The 25776-nt window shown below is 36.2% G+C and overlaps 2 pseudogenes; both read left to right on the forward strand.

Annotated features, from left to right (window-relative positions):
* Positions 1-7825: 7825 nt before the first annotated feature.
* LOC149229067 (cytochrome P450 86B1 pseudogene) lies at positions 7826-9178 on the forward strand (annotated as a pseudogene).
* Positions 9179-23864: 14686 nt separating this feature from the next.
* On the forward strand, positions 23865-25397 carry LOC149229068 (cytochrome P450 86B1 pseudogene; annotated as a pseudogene).
* Positions 25398-25776: the final 379 nt, after the last annotated feature.

The raw sequence follows: 25776 nt of genomic DNA on the forward strand, positions 1-25776 counted from the left end.
TATGAGAATTTGTCTCGAAATGCGTACAAATCATGGTTCCATTGGATTGTGGTTCTGTCTATCTTTAACTTGGTCACCATTCTGCCATGTTGCCTCTGTTCTGTCGCCTCATTCGCTCGCGATTAAAGTAATGGGTTTTTGGCTTAATGGTTAAATTTTGCAATGGTAATCGTGGGGTCAGGAGATCAAATCCCAACCCTTCCAAACTTGGCGTGCATAAACATTTGGGCGTGACAATTAATTTTTGTTTGAGTGGTTAATATTAAATGGTGAATGATTGTGAATACATTTCAGTGTTTTTTGTGGAACCGCCGCATGGGTGGGGTCGATGGACCCGTCGAGAGTGGGTTCGGCTCCCATCAGTTTCGGTATATATTGAATATTTGGTGTAGTGGGGTGGAGGGGGTGGTGGCCCGCCACTTCTTTAATTATTTTTTTTTATTTAAAATAAAAATCACATTTTAAAATCATTGGAAAATAAGGGTCATTGGTAAAGCTAAGTAGGCCACAATTTCACCCACCCGGTGGCCAAATTCCAATGACCGCTGCTAGTGTAATTTGTAGGTCCATTAACCCTGCCACTTCGCCAAGTCAACCCTCAAATTTGACATTCTCTAAATTCTTCATATGAGCTAATATTTGAGTGTCATTCACACCATTAGATTCATGGGGACGATCACTTCGATCTGGTGCTGGTTGGAGAGAAATCTAACACTTTGAATTTTGACAATTTTTGAGCCCTCTTGGACTTTTGCATGTGTTTGGAGCCACCTAGATCATGTACGGCTATGGATGTGTTGTAGTATTTAGGCCCATCCACTTCAAACCTCTGCTAAAATGAGGTTCTGTTGGCTCCCATTATCGACAATGAACCATAGTAGAGAACCCTTCACCCACATCTGTGAGTGGAAGAGGCGTTCCCTCTCCTCTAGATATTTAGGCTCAATCTTTTGGATCTTGGTGGTGGCCATGGTGGCACTAGGCTACGCATTAATGATATGCTTCCCTTTTTTAGTTCCCTTATCGAGTTATAATTTAGAGTTAGAACCTGCATCTGATTCGAAAGCCTTCAGCTCGGCCACCAGTGACTACTTGGACCAACACTCACTTGTATTGTGAGTAGAGCTCTTATGGAACTCACACCATTTTCCAGTGTGCTTCTTTGTCTTCGTGGTGTTGTTCTTTGCTTGCAGCTTTGGCATGCTGTCCTGGGTAGCCCCACCTTATCTTGGTAATTTGTTCTATTGTTTGGGGGCACCTTTTCCTTCCTTTGCATTTGCAGATCCAAAGTCTCGCTTCTTCTGTTTAAACTTCTACTCAATATTGAAAGCGTACCGATACTGCGTGCTAAGCGACGAAATGTCCAGGAACTCCATCCCATCTTGGATGTACTTGTGTATACAATCACGGTACTTGAGCACCAAATGTAGCTTAGTATCCTTGATACCCATCTTCGTGCGAAGGGTATGGAAAATATTTGTGAACTCTGGCACCTCTTGGTCCCTTCCATGCCTTAGCATGGTCGACTTTATGTATTTGTCTTCATAGCTCCTGACAAGGTAATATTGTTCCTTGATAACGTCTCGGAAGGAATTCTAAGTGGGTGTGGCTAAAAAAAATGAGGGTTCACTCTCCTCCTTTTGTTCACAATAGGTTTCCCACTATTCCTTGACGTGTGGGGCAGCTTTAACAAGTGAAAAAGTAATTTTTTCCTGACTTGAAAGTTCATGAACTGAAAAATATCCTTCCAATGTATTTAACCATTTATCTATGATGTCTGCATCTATCAGTCATTCGAATATGGTAATATCGAAGTTAAATTGTACCTTAAAAGGAGTACTGCCTCTAGAGTGGCTGTTGGATGAAGATGCATCGCCTATGGGTGGCCGTTGAAGGATTTGGGCAAATTTATCCATCATCTTGTCCCTCTGTCGCTCGAGGGATTCATCAAGAAACATTTTGAAATGATCTCCTGCCTCCTCATCTTTATTTTCTTCCGCCATGGGAGGTTGCTGGGTTTTGCGAGGTTGATCTTGCAATGGTTCAACCAGATCAACCCCTAACTCCTTATACCTTGACCTCGTTGGGGACATGCAAAGAAAAACAAATAAAGAGGAGACTGCTCTAATACCATTGATCCAAACTTAAACAGGAATGCAAAAACTTATACATATAAACATAAGCACAGATATGCAGTAGAAAAACACTTCATTTCATTAATATAAAAATATTGAACTATGCTTACAAATAGTATGGAAATAGGATACCTCAAGTGATGGTAGCTTATCTCTGAGAAGAGATGCGGCTACATGTCTCTAAACTATGTTACCATGAGGCTCAAGGGCTTATTTATTATTAGAAAACATTAGAAAACCCTAGACAACCAAAACCCTAACTGCAGGAGATGTAACACCAAGCATTTGTGGGCCTCGTTGGGGTTAGTTAGGCAACCAACTTCTCGGGGTCATAACTTGGTCATCTTATCTCCGTTTGGCACATACGATACATTGTTGGAAAGGTCTCACTGAGTACCGCATGTTTTGCTGCAGACCCTTGCATATGACCATGGGCTTCCTATGGATGCCAAAAGATGTCGTTTATGGGGTCAAAACTACTCCAGAAGTTCACGACTCAAAAAACTACTAAAAATAATAAATGCTGAAATGAACAAGGAGACAGATGAAACTGACTCAGGGGTGTAGGTGGAATAGGTGAGTGGCCACCAATATCTACCTAGATCATTGTCCAACATTGCATTGTGATAAATATTCTCTTAATTATTCCCTTGGGTTTAAAATCCATTGGGTTTATTAATCCCTTGGGTTTATAATATTAATATTGAGGTTTATATTATTAATGTTAGGCTTTAATGTTTATTTTAGAGTTTATAATATTTATCTCAAGGTTTATATCCCTTAGGTTTTTAATATTAATCCTTTGGACTTGTGAAAAAGATTTTCTAAATATGAAAACCAATTATGGTCAAACATGGTCGACCATGGTAAATTATAGTTAACCATGATCCAACACCACATTGTGAAAAAGGATGTCTCAATATGGAAATCAACCATGGTCAACCATGGTCGAACATCACATTGTAAGAAATATTGTCTCAATATGAAAATCAATCATGGTCAATCATAGTCAACCATGGTGACATTGTGACAAAGATTGCCTCATGGTCCAACGTAACATTGTGACAACAATTGTCAACCATGTTTATTTTCGAGTTTATAATATTTACATAGGGGTTTATATACCTTGGGTTTATAATATTAATTCCTTGGGTTTAATATTATTCCCTTGGGTTTATAATCCCCTAGGTTTTTAGTATTAATCCCTTGGGCTTATTATTCCTTTGGGTTTATAATATCAATCCCTTGGGCTTATTAATGTAATGGTTCATATTAATAGGGAATAATATTATTCATAAGGTTTATACCAGTAATCCTTGGGCTTAATATAAATCCATTGGGTTTATAAATCATGGTCAATCATGGTCCAACGTCACAATGAGACAAAGATTGCCTCAATATGAAAATCAACTATGGTAAAAAATCATCAAACCTCATCAACCATTGTTAATCATTGTTAACCATGGTCCAAAGTTACAGTGTGACAAATCTTGTCTCAATATGAAAATCAACCATTGTCAACCATGGTCCAATGTCACATTGTGACAAATATTGTCTCAATATAAAAATCTATCACGGTGAAGTATGATGAACCATGATCCAACGTCGTATTGTGGCAATTATTCTGTTAATATGTAAAACAACCATGGTTAACCATGTTTATTTTAGTGTTTATAATATTTATCATAGGGCTCATATATCTTGGTTTATAATATTTATATAAGGGTTTATCATAGGATTTTCTCGATATGAAAATCAATCATGGTCAACCATGGTCCAATGTCACATTGTGACAAAGATTGTCTCAATATGAAAATCAACCATGGTAAAGCATGGTCTAATGTCGCACTGGACAAAGATTGTCTTGATATGAAAGTCAATAATGGTCAACCCTGGTTAACCATGGTCCAACACTGCATCCTCGCAAAGATTGTCTCAATATGAAAATCAACCATGGTTAATCATGGTCATCCATGTTTATTTTAGGGTTTATATACCTTGGGTTTACAATATTAATCCCTTGACTTTAATATTATTCCCTTAGGTTTAAAATTCCTATGGTTTTTAATATTTATCCATTGTGTTTATTATTCCCTTGAGATTATAGTATGAATCCCTTGGTTTTATTAATTACTCAGGTTTAATATAAAACACTTGCGTTTATAATCATGGCCAACCATAGTCCAACATCAATTGTGAAAAAGATAATCTGTATATTAAAATTAACCATGGTCAACCATTATCAACCATCGTCAATCATGGTCCAATCTCACATTCTGACAATGATTGTCTCAATATGAAAATCAACCATGGTCAACCATTGTCCAACATTACATTGTTACAAAGATTGTCTCAACATGAAAATAAACCATGGTAAAACATGTTTATTTTAGGATTTATAATATTTATCGAACGGTTTATATACCTAGGGTTTATAATATTAATCCCTTCATTTATAATCCCTTGGGGTTTTAGTATTAATCCCTTGGGTTTATTCTTCCCTTGGGTTTATAATATCAATCCCTTGGGTTTATTAACTAAGGGTTCATGTTCCTAGGGTATAACATTATTCATAGGGTTCATAATATTAATCTTAGGGTTTAATATGAATCCCTCGAGTCTATAATCATAATCAACCATGGTCCAAAGTCACATTATGACAAATATTGTCTCAATATGAAAATCAACTATGGTCAACCATCGTCAACCATCGTCAATCATCGTCAATCATGGTCAACCATTGTCAATCATCATCAATCATGGTCAACCATGGTCCAACGTCACATTTTGACAAAGATTGTCTCAATATGAAAATCAACCATGATCAGCCATGGTTAATCATGGTCAGTCATGGTCGTTTATGGTCATCCATGGTACAACGTCATATTGTGACAAAGATTGTCTCAATATGGAAATAAGTGATAGTCAACCATGGTGAACCATATTCCAATGTCATATTCTGACAAATATTGTCTCCATATTGAAATCAACCATGATCAACCATGGTCAACCATGTTTATTTTAGCATTTATAATATTTGTCATAGGGTTTATATACCTTGGTTTATAATTTTAATATTAGGGTTTATCATAGGAGTTTCTCAATATGAAAATCAATCATGGGCAACCATGGTCTAACATTGCATTGTGACAAATATTGTCTCAATATGAAAATCAACTATGATCCACCATGGTCCAACGTTACATTGTGAGAAATATTGTCTTGATATGAAAATCGATCATGGTCAACCAGGGTCAACCATGGTTCAATGTCACATTGTGATAAAGATTGTCTCAATATAAAAACTCAAACATGGTCAACCATGTTTATTTTAGGGTTTATATACAATGGTTTTGTAATATTAATCCCTTGGGGTAAATTATGAATCCGTTTGGTTGATTATTCCCTTGGGTTAATAATATCAACGCTTGGGTTTATTAATCTAAAGGTTCATATTCCTAAGGTATAATACTAGTCATAGGGTATATAATAAAAATCTTAGGGTTTAAATAAATCCCTTGCATTTATAATCATGGTAAATGATGGTCAACCATGGTCTAATGTCACATTGTGACAAATATTTTAAAAGTGACAAAGATTATCTCAGTATGAAATCAGCCATCGTCACTCATGGTGAATCGTGGTCTAACGTTGTATTGTGACAAAGATTGTCTCAATATGTAAATGAACCATGGTCAACGATGTTTATTTTAACACTTATAATATTTATCATAGGGCTTATATACCTTGGTTGATAATACTTATTTTAGTGTTTATCATAGGATTTTCTCGATATGAAAATCAATCATGGCCAAACATGGTCCAACGTCACATTGTGGCAAAGATTGTCTCAATATAAAAATCAACCATGGTCCAACGTCGCATTGTGACAAAGATTGTCTCAATATGAAAGTCAATCATGGTCAACCATGGTCCAACATTGCATTATGACAAAGATTATCTCAATATGAAAATCAACTCTGGTCAACCATGGTCAAGCACATTTATTTTAGGGTTTATAATATTTATCTTAGGGTTTATATACCTTGGGTTTATAATATTAATCTCTTGGGTTTGATATTATTTCCTTGGGTTTATAATATAAATCCCTTAGGTTTATTAATCTTAGGGTTCATATTCCTAGGGTATGCTATTATTCAGAGGGTTTTTAATATTAATCCTAAGGTTTAATATAATTCTCTTGGGTTTATAATCATGGTCAACCAGGGTCCAACATGGTATTGTAACAAAGATTGTCTGAATATTGAAATCAACCATTGTCAATGATCATGAACCATCGAAAATAATTGTCCACCATGGTCGAATGTCACATTATGGAAAATATTGTCTCAATATGAAAATCAACCATGATTGATTTATATTTATCTTAGGGTTTATAATATTTATCATAGGTTTTATATACCTTGGTTTATAATATTTATCTCAGTGGTTATCATAGGATTTTCTGGATAGGAAAATAAATCATGGTTAACCATGGTCAATCATGGTCGATCATGGTCCAATGTCACATTGTGACAAAGATTGTATCAATATGAAAACCAACCAAGGTTAACCATGGTCCAATGTTGCATTGTGAAAAGATTGTTTCGATATGAAAATCAATCATTGTCGACCATGGTCCAGTGTCTCATTATAATAAGGATTGTCTCAATTTGAAAATCATCGATAGTCAACCATGGTCAACCATGTTTTTTTAACAGTTTTATAATATTTATTGTAGGGTTTATATACCTTGGGTTTATAATATTAATCCTCTGGGTTTATAATCTCTTGGGTTTATTAGTCTCTTAAGTTTATAATAATCCCTTGAGTTTATTAATAGTATCAAGATTTATTATATTATTAATAATATCCATTGTATATTGATTTGTTATAATAATAATTGTCATTATAATGGTTATCATTATTTTTGTATTTATAATATAATGATAATAATGTTTATAATAAATAATTATCATTATATTTATAGATTTATTATTATTATTATTATCCATTTACCCTTATCAACATATATCAACCACATTTAATAATGTAGTTGATATTATAGTATCAATTCATTATAATATTTCTTGGGTTTATAGTACCAATCCAGTTGGTTTGTAATACTTATCTCTTAAAAAAAAAAAATTATTATTATTATTATTATTTATTCTTAATAATTATTAATAACTACATTTATTTATAATTATTAATTATTTGATCTTGTTTTACAGTGTCAATCCATTTGGTTTATAATATTTATCTTTTTATGAACAATAATTATAATAATTATTAACAATTATAGTTATTATTAATTATTAACATTTTTTTAAACTTTGGCAAGAATATATCTTCATCATTTGTAATATATTACCCCTATCTAGGCGGGGAATTGAACTGGTGACTTCACATCAAGGAATGCCTTTAACAAACCACCTAATCACCATCTATCCAAAACTATGTGGACAATATTAACAATTTAAATTATTAATTATTAATAATTAATATTAATTATTTATTATTAATAATTAATATTAATTATTTATTATTAATATTTAATATTTATGAATATTTATATTACTTTTTATTGGTTTATTAATAGTGCATAATAATGATAATGGTGGTCTCTCGTGGGCTTGCTTCCCGTGTTGATTTACAGTTACAATGATATCTACGAATGGGCTACGCAGATGGTTATCCTGGGCGGGGGAACTATCACATACAGGAAGGGCGCATGGACGAAATGGGTGGTGACTGCAGATCCTACTAATGTTGAGTACGTCCTGAAGATAAAGTTCCATAACTTCCAGAAGGGCGACTATTTCCGCCAGGTGTTTGGTGACGTTTACGGCGACATGAACCTTTTACTTCAAGAAGGAGAGACTTGGAGGCAATTAAGGGCAACTGTGTCCACGATTTTTGCTGCCGCGAAAACCCGCAACGACGTTATTCAGACCACTTTGAGGTTAGTGCACCAGAGACTTATTCCACTGTTCCAGCGCGTCGCTAAAGAGGGCATTGTTCTTGACCTCCAGGAAGTTTTTCATCGCTACACTTTCGACAGCATCTCTCATTTCGCCCTCGGATTCGATCCGGGGTCCCTGAGCCTGGACCTCGCACATAATCGTTTCACAGAGGCATATGACCGGGCCATCGAGCTTTCCAGTCGTCGGTTTCTTGTGCCGTCGCTTTACTGGAAGGCACTGAGATTTCTGAATTTGGGGCCGGAACGGCAGATCCATAAAGATGTAAAAGTCATAGATTATTATATCGCGGAGATCTGTGCTACGACCAGGCGAGAGATAGCGCAGAACAGTGCGAATTGTGAGGATTCTCCGGGCTTTTTGCCTCTCCTCCTCCGCCTCGAGAAGGAGACGAACGGCCGCGTGTATTCTGACGACCAGTTGAGAGACGCCTGCGTAAGCATCATAATGGCAGGCAGGGATACGACGGCCCCGGCGCTCGCTTGGTTCTTCTGGCTTCTGCAGCAGCACCCTCGCGCGGAAGAGAATATTTTGACGGAGCTCAAAGGCATAATAAAGCGCAGAAAACACGAAACCCACGCAGACCACGAAGGAGCGTTTACGGTGGATGAGTTAAAAGAGATGAACTATTTGCATGCGGCACTCGCAGAGTCTCTGCGACTGTACCCGTCGGCTCCATTAGAGAATTTAGTGGTTGCGAACGACGACGTGCTGCCGGATGGAACGAGGGTGAACAAGGGGTCCGGGGTGTTGTGTTTATGGTACTCCGTGGCCCGAATGGAGAGCATATGGGGCGCGGATTGCCGCGATTTCAAGCCAGAACGATGGCTCCGCAATGGGAAATTCATGACCAAGTCAGAGTTCATATACCCGGTGTTCAACGAAGGCCCTCGCCGGTGCCTAGGAAGGGATGTTGCCATTCTGCAGATGAAGTGGGTCGCTTCCTCCATCATCCTGCGTTTTCGCGTGAAAGCAGTGGCCGCACATCCTGTCGTGCCAAAGTACGGGATGATGTTGCGCATGAAGCTCGGCCTCAAGGTCACAGTCCTCACGCGCTAAACAATCACGATCACTTTCACTCTTTCCGGGCCCCCAATAATTTATTTTTAAGGTAGCATATTCCCTACATTATCTAAACGTATGCTGTATTGCACAATGATATGTATATGTTCGATCATGCTTTTATATTCCCAACATTATCTCATCATGTAAGATTTGTTACTTGTGTAACCCCTCATTCCCATTTTTCCCCCTTTCTAGCTCAACTAGGCTTATTTACGAGTCTTTCTTAAAGGCAAGATTTAATCGATCGATTTCATTTGTTTTATTAATTTATAACGTTTAACTTTGAAAAATATATATTTATTTTTTAATATTATTAAAAAAATCATCATCTACCCAAAATATTAATTATTTAAATATATTTATTTTTTTTTGAAAATAATATATATTTATTTTTTAATATTATTAAAAAAAATAATCTTCAATTCAAGTAGTTATTTAGTTATTTAAATAACTTTATTTTTTGAAAGATAATCTATACTGGTTAATTGATTTTAAGAAAATGTTTTAGATTTTTATGTGAGTCCGTCTTTATGGGATCATTAGAGAAGATTAGTGTGCATGAGGGCTATGAAACTTTAGAGTTATATATAATAATTAGAGTGAGTTGCTAGAAGAAATTAGTTTATTAGTTATTAAATCTTTAATATTATTCGTAAAAGATTATGGAAATAATTATTTTGTGAGGTGAAGATTTATTAAAGAGTTATTATTGTATACTAAGTTTAATAATTATTTATTAATTTAATAATAATTTTTTTATTAATTTTTTTTTATATTTATGTAAATTAATTATGTTATAGCTGAAATAATTAATTTAAAAATTCTTATTATTATAAATAAATATGATTAGAATTATTTATGTTTAATATTAAGAGAATGAATTAAAAAAAATTAGAATTTTTTTTTTTTTTGAGATTCTTTATTTGTTGCTATGAGAAGTCTCATTTATTAAGTGTTTCCATCTATTACTGATGTTAAGGATTTCATCACAGTTCACATTATTCTTTCTTTTTCCAATTTTTATGGCCTCTTTAATTTTTCGTTTTAGGTAGTGCTCTTCTTTCGTGACAAGTTTAGCTTCTTCCATTCGGATGTAGTGTGAGGATGAGAAAGCATGCTCTACAAGAGCATATTTTGTGGTTCTATTCCTAGATATGTCTGCAACATACTCTTTAAGTCTAATGTTAAGTGATCTTCCTATTTCGTCTATGTATTCTTTTCCCCAAGAACAAGGAACTATGTAAACCCCTTTTTGCAGGTTAGGGTTTATAGGGTCGTTTGTGGAGTCTATGGTTTATCTAAATGTATTTGGGGGCATGAAAGCAATATTGATGTTGTGTTTGTTTAGGATTCTAGATATTCTATTTGTAGTTCCTTTTATATATGGAAAAGAGATTTTTGGAATGTCTAGGGCTTTCTTTATATTATTTCTATTGAGCGTTTGACAGATGGTTTTCTTGATGATGTTTCTATTATATGCATTATGTTCAAAGACTTGGTGGAGGTGGTTTAGTTCATGCTTTAGGTGATCCGAGTCAGAAATTGCAGTAGCTCTTGTAGTTAGGATTTTAATAATTCCATATTTTTGTTTGGGATAACGATGAGAGTTTTTGTGTAGGTATCTTTCAGTGTGATTTTTATTTCTCTACACGAGATAAGTTTCCCGTTTTTTTTTGGATAAAAGGATGTAAAGAAAGGGTAACTAGTTATCCTTTTCTATTTAAATGGTGAATTTAATGTGACTTGAGAGACTGTTAATGTGAGTTAAAAAATCTTCCAGTTTATTTTTACCATGAATCCATTTTGCAAAAACATTGTCGACAATTCTTTTCCATTCTTTTGGGGTGTAAGGAAAATATTTGAGGGATTTTTGTTCAAAATGTTCCACGTATATGTTAGCAATTATAGGAGATAGAGGAGATCCCATTGCTACTCCATGACTTTGTTCACAATCTTTTCCTTTAAAGATGAAATATGTTGATTTTAGGAAAAATTTTAGGAGATTTATAGTTTTGTTACCAGTAATTGATTTCATAGTGTCGATGGCTTCTTCTATGGGTATCATAGTGTACAGGGAAGTAATTTCAAAACTCACCATGAGATCTTCGTCTTTCATTTCAAGGTTTTTGGTCCATTAAACAAATGTTGCAAAGTCTTTTATATAAGATGAGGTGTTTCTGCCTAAGAGGTGTAACTTTTTAGCAAGGTATTGAGTAAGGAGGTAGGTGGGTGAACTTATGATATTGACTATATGTCTTAATGGGATACCGTCTTTATGAACTTTGGGAGCTCCATATATTCTAGAAGTGATGGAGCTAGTAGGAGTGATTCTCTTTTTTTGTAATAGTGTCAAGAGATGAATCTTTTATTTTCTTGGTGACCACCGTAAGGATTTTAGCGCTAGGGTTCTTATCTAAGATTTTATAGCAACCACTATTGTTTAGGTTTTCTTCCATTTTTCTGTCATATTCAGAGAAATGGAAGAACACCTAAAGATAACTTAACAAGATTTAAAAATTTGTTATTTCGTAAATGTCCAAGTTATGTAGAAGAAATCAATCTAAAGTTATGTACAATATATGTTGATATATTTGTTGACTTGTTTATCCCCTCATTGTCATGTTTGCCTCCTTCTAGCTCAAGTGGGTTTATTTATGAGTCTCTATTAAGGCAAGCCTTATCCACTTGTTTGTTGGCCATTATTAGTTTAGAATTGACCAATGCAACTTATAATGTTTAACTTTGAAAATTAAACACTTATTTTTCAATATTATTAAAAAAAATAATTTTCAACACACATGATATTATTTATTTAAATGACTTTATTCTTGCCCTACTTCAATGATAACTTAACAAGATTTAAAAATTTGTTATTTGGCAAATGTCTAAGTTATGTAGAAGAAATCAATCTAAATTTGTTGTGTTTCCATAGGTGTCCATTGAATCTTCTTAGTAACCATCCTCACCTAAGATTGGAAAATCACCTCCCACCCATGTAGCATATGTTACATTATATCTACTTTTAAAATGAGTTTTAATATCTTAGTTTAGTCAAAATTGATCTTTTTGTACTAATCAAACATATTACAGATGTCTATGTAGGTGCCATTGTTATTTCCCCTTTTATACCCAGCCAATTCCATCCTTCACCCATCCCATTTAGTCCACATTACGTGCCAAGTCTGACCATTAGGTCCCCCTCAACACTTGGCATTCCCATTTCCTCCCTAAGGCACTTCCCTATATTATATAACTAGTGGAGGTGTGTCGACTCTAACATCCAATATATTTTCATTTACACCCTTCCACCATGCCCACATCCATTCACCTTGTGCCACTCTATCATTAGATCCATAGGTGTATTGACTCAAACACCCAATATATTTTCCATTACACCCTCCACCATGGCCACATCCATTCACCTTGTGCCACTCTATCATTAGATCTGTCCTATCACTGCATCCATTATTGCAACAACCAGTATTGTATCTACTAAAAATACATGAGTCATAATGGTGCAAATTTAGTTGCTGCAACTACATCCTTCCTAACACCTGTCATTGCCTCAGAGAAAGTTGCCTAGCCAAGTTCTACATCTCTTGTTAGTGCATCCACTATTGAAACAACAAGTATTGCATATATTTTAGTTATGTCTATTGTTATTGTAACTACATCCTCCCTAGTGTAACATGCTTCACATTACTCATGTCTTGTTAATATTAAATTATGATTGAAATTTCAACATGGAGAACTACGACTCGTTGATACGATGATTGAAATTTTTGAACTTGCTTCCCTTCGAGGCGTTTCTGGTATATGATGCCAGATTCTGGATTGCTCTTGTAAATATGCGGCCACCCCAATGTCTCGTGCCCACAGGAGTCGAGAACAGTGATCAACGCCATGACCAGTGGTCAGCTAAAGCAATCATCTACGTTATTGGTGTTTCCCTTCTTATACTTAATTTTCAGAGGGAACTGTTACAGATAGGTGGAACATTTATGATGGCAATCATTCTAAAACTTCCCTTGTGTCTGTATGAACTGTAGAGGTCATTGGTCTATGTGGATGACCATTTCCTTCCCCAGAATGTAATGCCTCCATTGACGACATATCTACACAATGGAATACATTTCTCTGTCATAAGTGGGGTACTTTCTGACTATGTCTAAAAGTGTCTCACTTCGGTAAGCCATTAGATTCCCATGCTAATTAAGAACCACGCCCATAGCATAGTCGAAGGCATCTGTCTCAATGTCAGGTGTAGAACAGAGGCGATTCTTCAACTCGGAGAATGCTTTTTGTTGGTTTTATGACCAAAATAATTTTAATTTTGCTCCACCCTTGGTGACTTGACTTAAAGGCCAAGTGATATGAGATAACCCCAACATGAACCTACAGTATAAATTGGCAAGACCCAAAAAGCTCCAGAGCTCTATTAGAGTGGTTGGAGCTAGCCAATCCCAAATGACTTGTATCTTGGATGGGTCCACATGTACACCCTGATCACCAATGATATTTCCCAGATATTGAACCTAGGTCAGGCCAAAGGTGCATTTCTCAAAGTTAGCACACAAATTGTGTTGTCGCAAGGCTTGAAGGAATTGTCAAATATGGTGGAGGTGTTCTTCCCAACTCTGGCTGATGATCAAGATGTCATCTAAATACACCACCACGAATGCATTGGTGAAGGGTCACAAGGTGTCATCCATCAGTCTCATGAACGTTTCAGGGGTGTTCATCAATCCAACATGAACCTATAGTATAAATTGGCAAGACCCAAAAAGCTCCAGAGCTCTGTTAGAGTGGTTGGAGCTGGCCAATCCCGAATGACTTGTATCTTGGATGGGTCCACATGTACAGCTTGATCACCAATGATATTTCCCAGATATTGAACCTAGGTCAGGCCAAAGGTGCATTTCTCCAAGTTAGCACACAACTTGTGTTGTCGCAGGGCTTGAAGGAATTGTCAAATATGGTGGAGGTGTTCTTCCCAACTCTGGCTGATGATCAAGATTTCATCTAAATACACCACCACGAATGCATTGGTGAAGGGTCACAAGGTGTCATCCATCAGTCTCATGAACATTGCAGGGGTGTTCATCAATCCAAACGGAATGACCAACTATTCAAAAAGGCCCGCCTTGGATTTGAAGGAAGTCTTCCACACAACGGAGGGTTTAATAGGCACCTAGTGATATCCTAACTTCAAGTTAATATTGCTGAAATTTTTGGCCCCTTTGAGCTGGTCCAGAAGGTCATCAATCCACGAGATTGGGTACCTATTCCAGACAGTGATCTTGTTCAGTGCCCGATAGTCAATACAAAGCATCCAGGTCTCATCCTTCTTCTGTACCAATACAATTAGGCTCCCATAGGGTGATGAGCTTGGCCTAATGTTCTCTTTCTATAATAGTTCTTGAACTTGCCTCGTGATCTCATTGTTCTCTAGGACAGAGGTTTAGTAGATTGTTCCATTGGGTAGGAGCGCACCTAGGGTTAGATCCATGGAGTGTTTGACCTGACAGTGTAGAGGTACCCTTGTGGGTAAGGTGAAAATATCCTTGTACTCCTCCATGACCTTGTCCATCTGTTGTTGTTGTGGAGAGGAGCCCTGCCTAGAAGCTATGGCCACAACCTTCTTCTTTCCCTAGGGGTGAATCATAAGGAAAAAAATTTCTTAGTCTAGGAAATGATCTTACTGCATTTATTTGCAATAATCAAAGAGATGGCAGTAGGTGGGGCTACCTCTGATATCCTATACAACTTATTATCCAAAGTAATAATCATAAAGGGAGGTCTAGACTCATATAGAGCATGTCGCTTCCATAAGTATGGTTGTCCTAAAAATACATTGCAAACTTCAAGAGGAGCAACGTCACACAGTACCTCATCCGTGGAGGGCTTGATGCTATAGGTAAGGCATCAATGTTGGCTAACGCGAAGATCTTGTCCTTGGTGAAGCCACCTGATTGTGTATTGATCTAGGTTCCTTCAACTACCAAAATTATCCAAGGTCTTTTACTTATGTGATGTTGTTAGAATTAAATTTAAAATAGCAAAAAAAACCACATGTGCATGCTTAAACAAGAGGAAACATGACAATGATTAGCAAATCAAAACATGAGACATTTTATAACAGATTTTGTCCAGTGTGGATTGTCTCCGGGCCTAGTGTCAAGATGGTGTTGGCTGCTTCATATAATGCTAGAAATGATGATGATGTACATGGAAAACACTTTGTCATAGCAAGGTCATATGTCCTCAAACAAGAGTGGCTTGTGTCTTCATGAGATGTTCCACTTATAGGAATTCTCACTCAACAAGGCTTCCTCTTAGCATGAAAAACTAAAATGATCTCACACACTGTGGCAATGAGTATCCCTTCAACATTGTTACATAGTGATCTCCACAACAATACATAGCATCACAAGCTAAATACATCTCACATAATGTGGCAAAATCGATCCCACAACATAAAATCAAATAGGGATCTCAAAACATAATACATCATCTCAGCAATTATCAAGGAAAACATGACATGACTAATTCATGTACCTTCACCTTTGAAGTTGGCTGAAAAATGGAAGGCTCAACTAAAAAAAATGGCTACACCACTAATTCTGTCATCGAGAGGTGTAAAATTGACTAACCATTTGTCAAATTCTTAAACTCTCAAAATATGGGCCTATAGGAATCTTTTATATTCCCCCTGATTCTCCAAAGATTATGTTCTATGGGCTAACTGGAAATATGAAACTTAGATCACAAATCTGATCTTGCCATCATGATCCTTTTGAGATTCTGAGACTTTTGATTATAATTTTGGTTGCATTCTAACTCTGACGAATTTCAGCCTTCAAGGAATCTAGAAGATTCCCTCAAGATTCTTCAAAGATTTTGCTCTGCTCGGAATCTACAAATCTGCTATTGAGATGGTGATTCTGATTTCACCATCATGTTCCGTGTGAAATTTCAGTTAAAATGATTGCAAACTTCATATCATTTTGAAAAAATGAAAATTTACCTCCTTGGAGAATCTTCAAGCATCAAGGAATATTCTATGAGAATTTGTCTCGAAATGCGTACAAATCATGGTTCCATTGGATTGTGGTTCTGTCTATCTTTAACTTGCTCACCATTCTGCCATGTTGCCTCTGTTCTGTCGCCTCATTCGCTCGCGATTAAAGTAATGGGTTGTTGGCTTAATGGTTAAATTTTGCAATGGTAATCGTGGGGTAAGGAGATCAAATCCCACCCCTTCCAAACTTGGCGTGCATAAAAATTTTTGGCGTGACAATTAATTTTTGTTTGAGCGGTTAATATTAAATGGTGAATGATTGTGAATACATTTTGGTGTTTTTTGTGGAACCGCCGCATGGGTGGGGTCGATGGACCCGTCGAGAGTGGGTTCGGCTCCCATCGGTTTCGGTATATATTGAATATTTGGTGTAGTGGGGTGGAGGGGGTGGTGGCCCGCCACTTCTTTAATTATTATTTTTTATTTAAAATAAAAATCACATTTTAAAATCATTGGAAAATAAGGGTCATTGGTCAAACTAAGTAGGCTACAATTTCACCCACCCGATGGCCAAATTCCAATGACCGCTGCTAGTGTAATTTGTAGGTCCATTAACCCTGCCACTTCGCCAAGTCAACCCTCAAATTTGACATTCTCTAAATTCTTCATATGAGCTAATATTTGAGTGTCATTCACACCATTAGATTCATGGGGACAATCACTTCGATCTGGTGCTGGTTGGAGAGAAATCTAACACTTTGAATTTTGACAAATTTTTAGCCCTCTTGGACTTTTGCATGTGTCTGGAGCCACCTAGATCATGTACGGCTGTGGATGTGTTGTAGTATTTAGGCCCATCCACTTCAAACCTCTGCTAAAATGAGGTTCTTTTGGCTCCCATTATCGACAATGAACCATAGTAGAGAACCCTTCACCCACATCTGTGAGTGGAAGAGGCGTTCCCCCTCCTCTAGATATTTAGGCTCAATCTTTTGGATCTTGGTGGTGGCCATGGTGGCATTGGGCTACGCATTAATGATATGCTTCCCTTTTTTAGTTCCCTTATCGAGTTATAATTTAGAGTTGGAACCTGCATCTGATTCGAAAACCTTCAGCTCGGCCACCAGTGACTACTTGGACCAACACTCACTTGTATTGTGAGTAGAGCTCTTATGGAACTCACACCATTTTCCAGTGTCCTTCTTTGTCTTTGTGGTGTTGTTCTTTGCTTGCAGCTTCGGCATGCTGTCCTGGGTAGCCCCGCCTTATCTTGGTAATTTGTTCTATTGTTTGGGGGCACCTTTTCCTTCCTTTGCATTTGCAGATCCAAAGTCTCGCTTCTTCTGTTTAAACTTCTACTCAATATTGAAAGTGTATCGATACTTCGTGCTAAGCAACGAAATGTCAAGGAACTCCATCCCGTCTTGGATGTACTTGTGTATACAATCACGGTACTTGAGCACCAAATGTAGCTTAGTATCCTTGATACCCATCTTCGTGCGAAGGGTATGGAAAATATTTGTGAACTCTGGCACCTCTTGGTCCCTTCCATGCCTTAGCATGGTCGAATTTATGTATTTGTCTTCATAGCTCCTCACAAGGTAATATTGTTCATTGATAACGTCTCGGAAGGAATTCTAAGTGGGTGTGGCTAAAAAAAATGAGGGTTCACTCTCATCCTTTTGTTCACAATAGGTTTCCCACTAGTCCTTGACGTGTGGGGCAGCTTTAACAAGTGAAAAAGTAATTTTTTCCTGACTTGAAAGTTCATGAACTGAAAAATATCCTTCCAACGTGTTTAACCATTTATCTATGATGTCTGCATCTATCAGTCATTCGAATATGGGAATATCGAAGTTAAATTGTACCTTAAAAGGAGTATTGCCTCTAGAGTGGCTGTTGGATGAAGATGCATCGCCTATGGGTAGCCGTTGAAGGATTTGGGCAAATTTATCCATCATCTTGTCCCTCTGTCGCTCGAGGGATTCATCAAGAAACGTTTTGAAAGGATCTCCTGCCTCCTCATCTTTATTTTCTTCCGCCATGGGAGGTTGCTGGGTTTTGCGAGGTTCATCTTGCAATGGTTCAACCGGATCAACCCCTAACTCCTTATACCCTGACCTCGTTGGGGACATGCAAAGAAAAACAAATAAAGAGGAGACTGCTCTAATACCATTGATCCAAACTTAAACAGGAATGCAAAAACTTATACATATAAACATAAGCACAGATATGCAGTAGAAAAACACATCATTTCATTAATAGAAAAATAATGAACTATGCTTACAAACAGAATGGAAATAGGATACCTCAAGTGATGGTAGCTTATCTCTGAGAAGAGATGCGGCTACATGTCTCTAAACTGTGTTACCATGAGGCTCAAGGGCTTATTTATTATTAGAAAACCCTAGACAACCAAAACCCTAATTGCAGGAGATGTAACACCAAGCATTTGTGGGCCTCGTTGGGGTTAGTTAGGCAACCAACTTCTCGGGGTCATAACTTGGTCATCTTATCTCCGTTTGGCACATACGATACATTTTTGGAAAGGTCTCACTGAGTACCGCATGTTTTGTTGCAGACCCTTGCATATGACCATGGGCTTCCTATGGATGCCAAAAAATGTCGTTTATGGGGTCAAAACTACTCCAGAAGTTTAGGACTCAAAAAACTACTAAAAATAATAAATGCTGAAATGAACAAGGAGACAGATGAAACTGACTCAGGGGTGTAGGTGGAATAGGTGAGTGGCCACCAATATCTACCTAGATCATTGTCCAACATTGCATTGTGATAAATATTCTCTTAATTATTCCCTTGGGTTTAAAATCCATTGGGTTTATTAATCCCTTGGGTTTATAATATTAATATTGAGGTTTATATTATTAATGTTAGGCTTTAATGTTTATTTTAGAGTTTATAATATTTATCTCAAGGTTTATATCCCTTAGGTTTTTAATATTAATCCTTTGGACTTGTGAAAAAGATTTTCTAAATATGAAAACCAATTATGGTCAAACATGGTCGACCATGGTAAATTATAGTTAACCATGATCCAACACCACATTGTGAAAAAGGATGTCTCAATATGGAAATCAACCATGGTCAACCATGGTCGAACATCACATTGTAAGAAATATTGTCTCAATATGAAAATCAATCATGGTCAATCATATTCAACCATGGTGACATTGTGACAAAGATTGTCTCATGGTCCAACGTAACATTGTGACAACAATTGTCAACCATGTTTATTTTCGAGTTTCTAATATTTACATAGGGGTTTATATACCTTGGGTTTATAATATTAATTCCTTGGGTTTAATATTATTCCCTTGGGTTTATAATCCCCTAGGTTTTTAGTATTAATCCCTTGGGCTTATTATTCCTTTGGGTTTATAATATCAATCCCTTGGCCTTATTAATGTAACGGTTCATATTAATAGGGAATAATATTATTCATAAGGTTTATACCAGTAATCCTTGGGCTTAATATAAATCCATTGGGTTTATAAATCATGGTCAATCATGGTCCAACGTCACAACGAGACAAACATTGCCTCAATATGAAAATCAACTATGGTAAAAAATCATCAAACCTCATCAACCATTGTTAATCATTGTTAACCATGGTCCAAAGTTACATTGTGACAAATCTTGTCTCAATATGAAAATCAACCATTGTCAACCATGGTCCAATGTCACATTGTGACAAATATTGTCTCAATATAAAAATCTATCACGGTGAAGTATGATGAACCATGATCCAACGTCGTATTGTGGCAATTATTCTGTTAATATGTAAAACAACCATGGTTAACCATGTTTATTTTAGTGTTCATAATATTTATCATAGGGTTCATATATCTTGGTTTATAATATTTATATAAGGGTTTATCATAGGATTTTCTCGATATGAAAATCAATCATGGTCAACCATGGTCCAATGTCACATTGTGACAAAGATTGTCTCAATATGAAAATCAACCATGGTAAAGCATGGTCTAACGTCGCACTGTGACAAAGATTGTCTTGATATGAAAGTCAATAATGGTCAACCGTGGTTAACCATGGTCCAACACTGCATCCTCGCAAAGATTGTCTCAATATGAAAATCAACCATGGTTAACCATGGTCATCCATGTTTATTTTAGGGTTTATATACCTTGGGTTTACAATATTAATCCCTTGACTTTAATATTATTCCCTTAGGTTTAAAATTCCTATGGTTTTTAATATTTATCCATTGTGTTTATTATTCCCTTGAGATTATAGTATGAATCCCTTGGTTTTATTAATTACTCGGGTTTAATATAAAACACTTGCGTTTATAATCATGGCCAACCATAGTCCAACATCAATTGTGAAAAAGATAATCTGTATATTAAAATTAACCATGGTCAACCATTATCAACCATCGTCAATCATGGTCCAATCTCACATTCTGACAATGATTGTCTCAATATGAAAATCAACCATGGTCAACCATTGTCCAACATTCCATTGTGACAAAGATTGTCTCAACATGAAAATAAACCATGGTAAAACATGTTTATTTTAGGGTTTATAATATTTATCGAACGGTTTATATACCTAGCGTTTATAATATTAATCCCTTCATTTATAATCCCTTGGGATTTTAGTATCAATCCCTTGGGTTTATAATATCAATCCCTTGGGTTTATTAACTAAGGGTTCATGTTCCTAGGGTATAACATTATTCATAGGGTTCATAATATTAATCTTAGGGTTTAATATGAATCCCTCAGGTCTATAATCATAATCAACCATGGTCCAAAGTCACATTATGACAAATATTGTCTCAATATGAAAATCAACTATGGTCAACCATCATCAACCATCGTCAATCATCGTCAATCATGGTCAACCATTGTCAATCATCGTCAATCATGGTCAACCACGGTCCAACGTCACATTTTGACAAATATTGTCTCAATATGAAAATCAACCATGATCAGCCATGGTTAATCATGGTCAGTCATGGTCGTTTATGGTCATCCATGGTACAACGTCATATTGTGACAAAGATTGTCTCAATATGGAAATAAGTGATAGTCAACCATGGTGAACCATATTCCAATGTCATATTCTGACAAATATTGTCTCCATATTGAAATCAACCATGATCAACCATGGTCAACCATGTTTATTTTGGCATTTATAATATTTGTCATAGGGTTTATATACCTTGGTTTATAATTTTAATATTAGGGTTTATCATAGGATTTTCTCAATATGAAAATCAATCATGGGCAACCATGGTCTAACATTGCATTGTGACAAATATTTTCTCAATATGAAAATCAACTATGATCCACCATGGTCCAACGTTACATTGTGAGAAATATTGTCTTGATATGAAAATCGATCATGGTCAACCAGGGTCAACCATGGTTCAATGTCACATTGTGATAAAGATTGTCTCAATATAAAAACTCAAACATGGTCAACCATGTTTATTTTAGGGTTTATAATATTTATCTTAGGGTTTATATACAATGGTTTTGTAATATTAATCCCTTGGGGTAAATTATGAATCCCTTTGGTTGATTATTCCCTTGGGTTAATAATATCAACGCTTGGGTTTATTAATCTAAAGGTTCATATTCCCAAGGTATAATACTAGTCATAGGGTATATAATATTAATCTTAGGGTTTAAATAAATCCCTTGCATTTATAATCATGGTAAATGATGGTCAACCATGGTCTAACGTCACATTGTGACAAATATTTTAAAAGTGACAAAGATTATCTCAGTATGAAATCAGCCATGGTCACTCATGGTGAATCGTGGTCTAACGTTGTATTGTGACAAAGATTGTCTCAATATGTAAATGAACCATGGTCAACGATGTTTATTTTAACACTTATAATATTTATCATAGGGCTTATATACCTTGGTTGATAATACTTATTTTAGTGTTTATCATAGGATTTTCTCGATATGAAAATCAATCATGGCCAAACATGGTCCAACGTCACATTGTGGCAAAGATTGTCTCAATATAATAATCAACCATGGTCCAACGTCGCATTGTGACAAAGATTGTCTCAATATGAAAGTCAATCATGGTGATAATGGTGATAATATATAATTTATAAATAATTATAAAATTATTAATGTTAATATTTATAAATAAATAATAATAAATGTGTTTGAAGCTTTATGTGGATTTATTTAGATTTTTAAATCTTCAAAAATAAATATCCTTGATATATGCTTATCGACTTTTATCAACCATATTGTTGTGCTAATATAATATATAATAAACATCCATTCAAAATTAATAATGTGGATTTATTTAGATTTTTAAATCTTCAAAATAAAAATATACTTGATATATGCTTATTGACTTCTATCAACCACATTTATTAATATTGTTGCACTAATATAATATAAAATAAACTAAACCATAGTGATAAATAATAATAAATGTGTTTGAAGGTTTATGTGGATTTATTTAGATTTTTAAATCTTGAAAAACAAATATGCTTGATATATGCTTATCGACTTTTATCAACCATACTGTTGTGCTAATATAATATATAATAAACATCCATTTAAAATTAATAATTTGGATTTATTTAGATTTTTAAATCTTCAAAATAAAAATATACTTGATATATGTTTATTGACTTCTATCAACCACATTTATTAATATTGTTGAGCTAATATAATATAAAATAAACGAAACCATAGTGATAAATAATAATAAATGTGTTTGAAGGTTTATGTGGATTTATTTAGATTTTTAAATCTTCAAAAACAAATATTCTTGATATATGCTTATCGACTTTTATCAACCATATTGTTGTGCTAATATAATATATAATAAACTCCATTTAAAATTAATAATTTGGATTTATTTAGATTTTTAAATTTTCAAAATAAAAATATACTTGATATATGCTTATTGACTTCTATCAACCACATTTATTAATATTGTTGCGCTAATATAATATAAAATAAACTAAACCATAGTGATAAATAATAATAAATGTGTTTGAAGGTTTAGGTAGATTTATTTAGATTTTTAAATCTTCAAAAACAAATATGCTTGATATATGCTTATCCACTTTTATCAACCATATTGTTGTGCTAATATAATATATAATAAATATCCATTTAAAATTAATAATTTGGATTTATTTAGATTTTTAAATCTTCAAAATAAAAATATACTTGATATATGCTTATTGACTTCTATCAACTATATTGTGGTGCTAATATAATATATAATAAACCTCCATTTAAAATTAATAATATGAATTTATTTAAATTTTTAAATCTTCCAAAATAAATATACTTGATATATGCTTATTGAGTTCTATCAACCACATTATTAATATTGTTGTACTAATATAATATAATATTAACTAAAACATAGTTTAGGAAAGGCCACTGGGACTCGGCAACGACTTTATATTAAACCCTAGACCCTGGCCGTTGCAAGAGGCCAATCTCGTTCAAGACGAAGAGACGTGAGGCAATTAAATACGACTGTGTCGGCCATAGTTTATGAAGGGCGGTCTGTGACTGAGAAAGGAAGAGCGTCCACCGTGTGGCAGTCACCAAGTGGAGGTCCGAGCTTCTTCAAAAGGCGGGTCAGTCCGGTGCCTCGAACTGAACAGTGTGCATGGCAATGCAGGGAGTAGGAGTTACTGAGGGATGGCTCCTTGTTGCACTGTTTTCAGCATTGGGTGTTGCAGCGGCCAGGTTTTACTGTGGGCAGAAAGCTCGGGGCAGGTGGTCTCTCGTGGGCTTGCTTCCCGTGTTGATTTGCAGTTACAATGATATCTACGAATGGGCTACGCAGATGCTTATCCTGGGCGGGGGAACTATCACATACAGGAAGGGCGCATGGACGAAATGGGTGGTGACTGCAGATCCTACTAATGTTGAGTACGTCCTGAAGATAAAGTTCCATAACTTCCAGAAGGGCGACTATTTCCGCCAGGTGTTTGGTGACGTTTACGGCGACATGAACCTTTTACTTCAAGAAGGAGAGACTTGGAGGCAATTAAGGGCAACTGTGTCCACGATTTTTGCTGCCGCGAAAACCCGCAACGACGTTATTCAGACCACTTTGAGGTTAGTGCACCAGAGACTTATTCCACTGTTCCAGCGCGCCGCTAAAGAGGGCATTGTTCTTGACCTCCAGGAAGTTTTTCATCGCTACACTTTCGACAGCATCTCTCATTTCGCCCTCGGATTCGATCCGGGGTCCCTGAGCCTGGACCTCGCACATAATCGTTTCACAGAGGCATATGACCGGGCCATCGAGCTTTCCAGTCGTCGGTTTCTTGTGCCGTCGCTTTACTGGAAGGCACTGAGATTTCTGAATTTGGGGCCGGAACGGCAGATCCATAAAGATGTAAAAGTCATAGATGATTATATCGCGGAGATCTGTGCTACGACCAGGCGAGAGATAGCGCAGAACAGTGCGAATTGTGAGGATTCTCCGGGCTTTTTGCCTCTCCTCCTCCGCCTCGAGAAGGAGACGAACGGCCGCGTGTATTCTGACGACCAGTTGAGAGACGCCTGCCTAAGCATCATAATGGCAGGCAGGGATACGACGGCCCCGGCGCTCGCTTGGTTCTTCTGGCTTCTGCAGCAGCACCCTCGCGCGGAAGAGAATATTTTGACGGAGCTCAAAGGCATAATAAAGCGCAGAAAACACGAAACCCACGCAGACCACGAAGGAGCGTTTACGGTGGATGAGTTAAAAGAGATGAACTATTTGCATGCGGCACTCGCAGAGTCTCTGCGACTGTACCCGTCGGCTCCATTAGAGAATTTAGTGGTTGCGAACGACGACGTGCTGCCGGATGGAACGAGGGTGAACAAGGGGTCCGGGGTGTTGTGTTTATGGTACTCCGTGGCCCGAATGGAGAGCATATGGGGCGCGGATTGCCGCGATTTCAAGCCAGAACGATGGCTCCGCAATGGGAAATTCATGACCAAGTCAGAGTTCATATACCCGGTGTTCAACGAAGGCCCTCGCCGGTGCCTAGGAAGGGATGTTGCCATTCTGCAGATGAAGTGGGTCGCTTCCTCCATCATCCTGCGTTTTCGCGTGAAAGCAGTGGCCGCACATCCTGTCGTGCCAAAGTACGGGATGATGTTGCGCATGAAGCTCGGCCTCAAGGTCACAGTCCTCACGCGCTAAACAATCACGATCACTTTCACTCTTTCCGGGCCCCCCAATAATTTATTTTTAAGGTAGCATATTCCCTACATTATCTAAACGTATGCTGTATTGCACAATGATATGTATATGTTCGATCATGCTTTTATATTCCCAACATTATCTCATCATGTAAGATTTGTTACTTGTGTAACCCCTCATTCCCATTTTTCCCCCTTTCTAGCTCAACTAGGCTTATTTACGAGTCTTTCTTAAAGGCAAGATTTAATCGATCGATTTCATTTGTTTTATTAATTTATAACGTTTAACTTTGAAAAATATATATTTATTTTTTAATATTATTAAAAAAATCATACCCAAAATATTAATTATTTAAATATATTTATTTTTTTTTGAAAAT

This window comes from Pinus tabuliformis, chromosome J (assembly GCF_031772625.1).
Source record: "Pinus tabuliformis cultivar Carrire ecotype Pingquan chromosome J, CPIR1, whole genome shotgun sequence".
NCBI lineage: Eukaryota > Viridiplantae > Streptophyta > Pinopsida > Pinales > Pinaceae > Pinus > Pinus tabuliformis.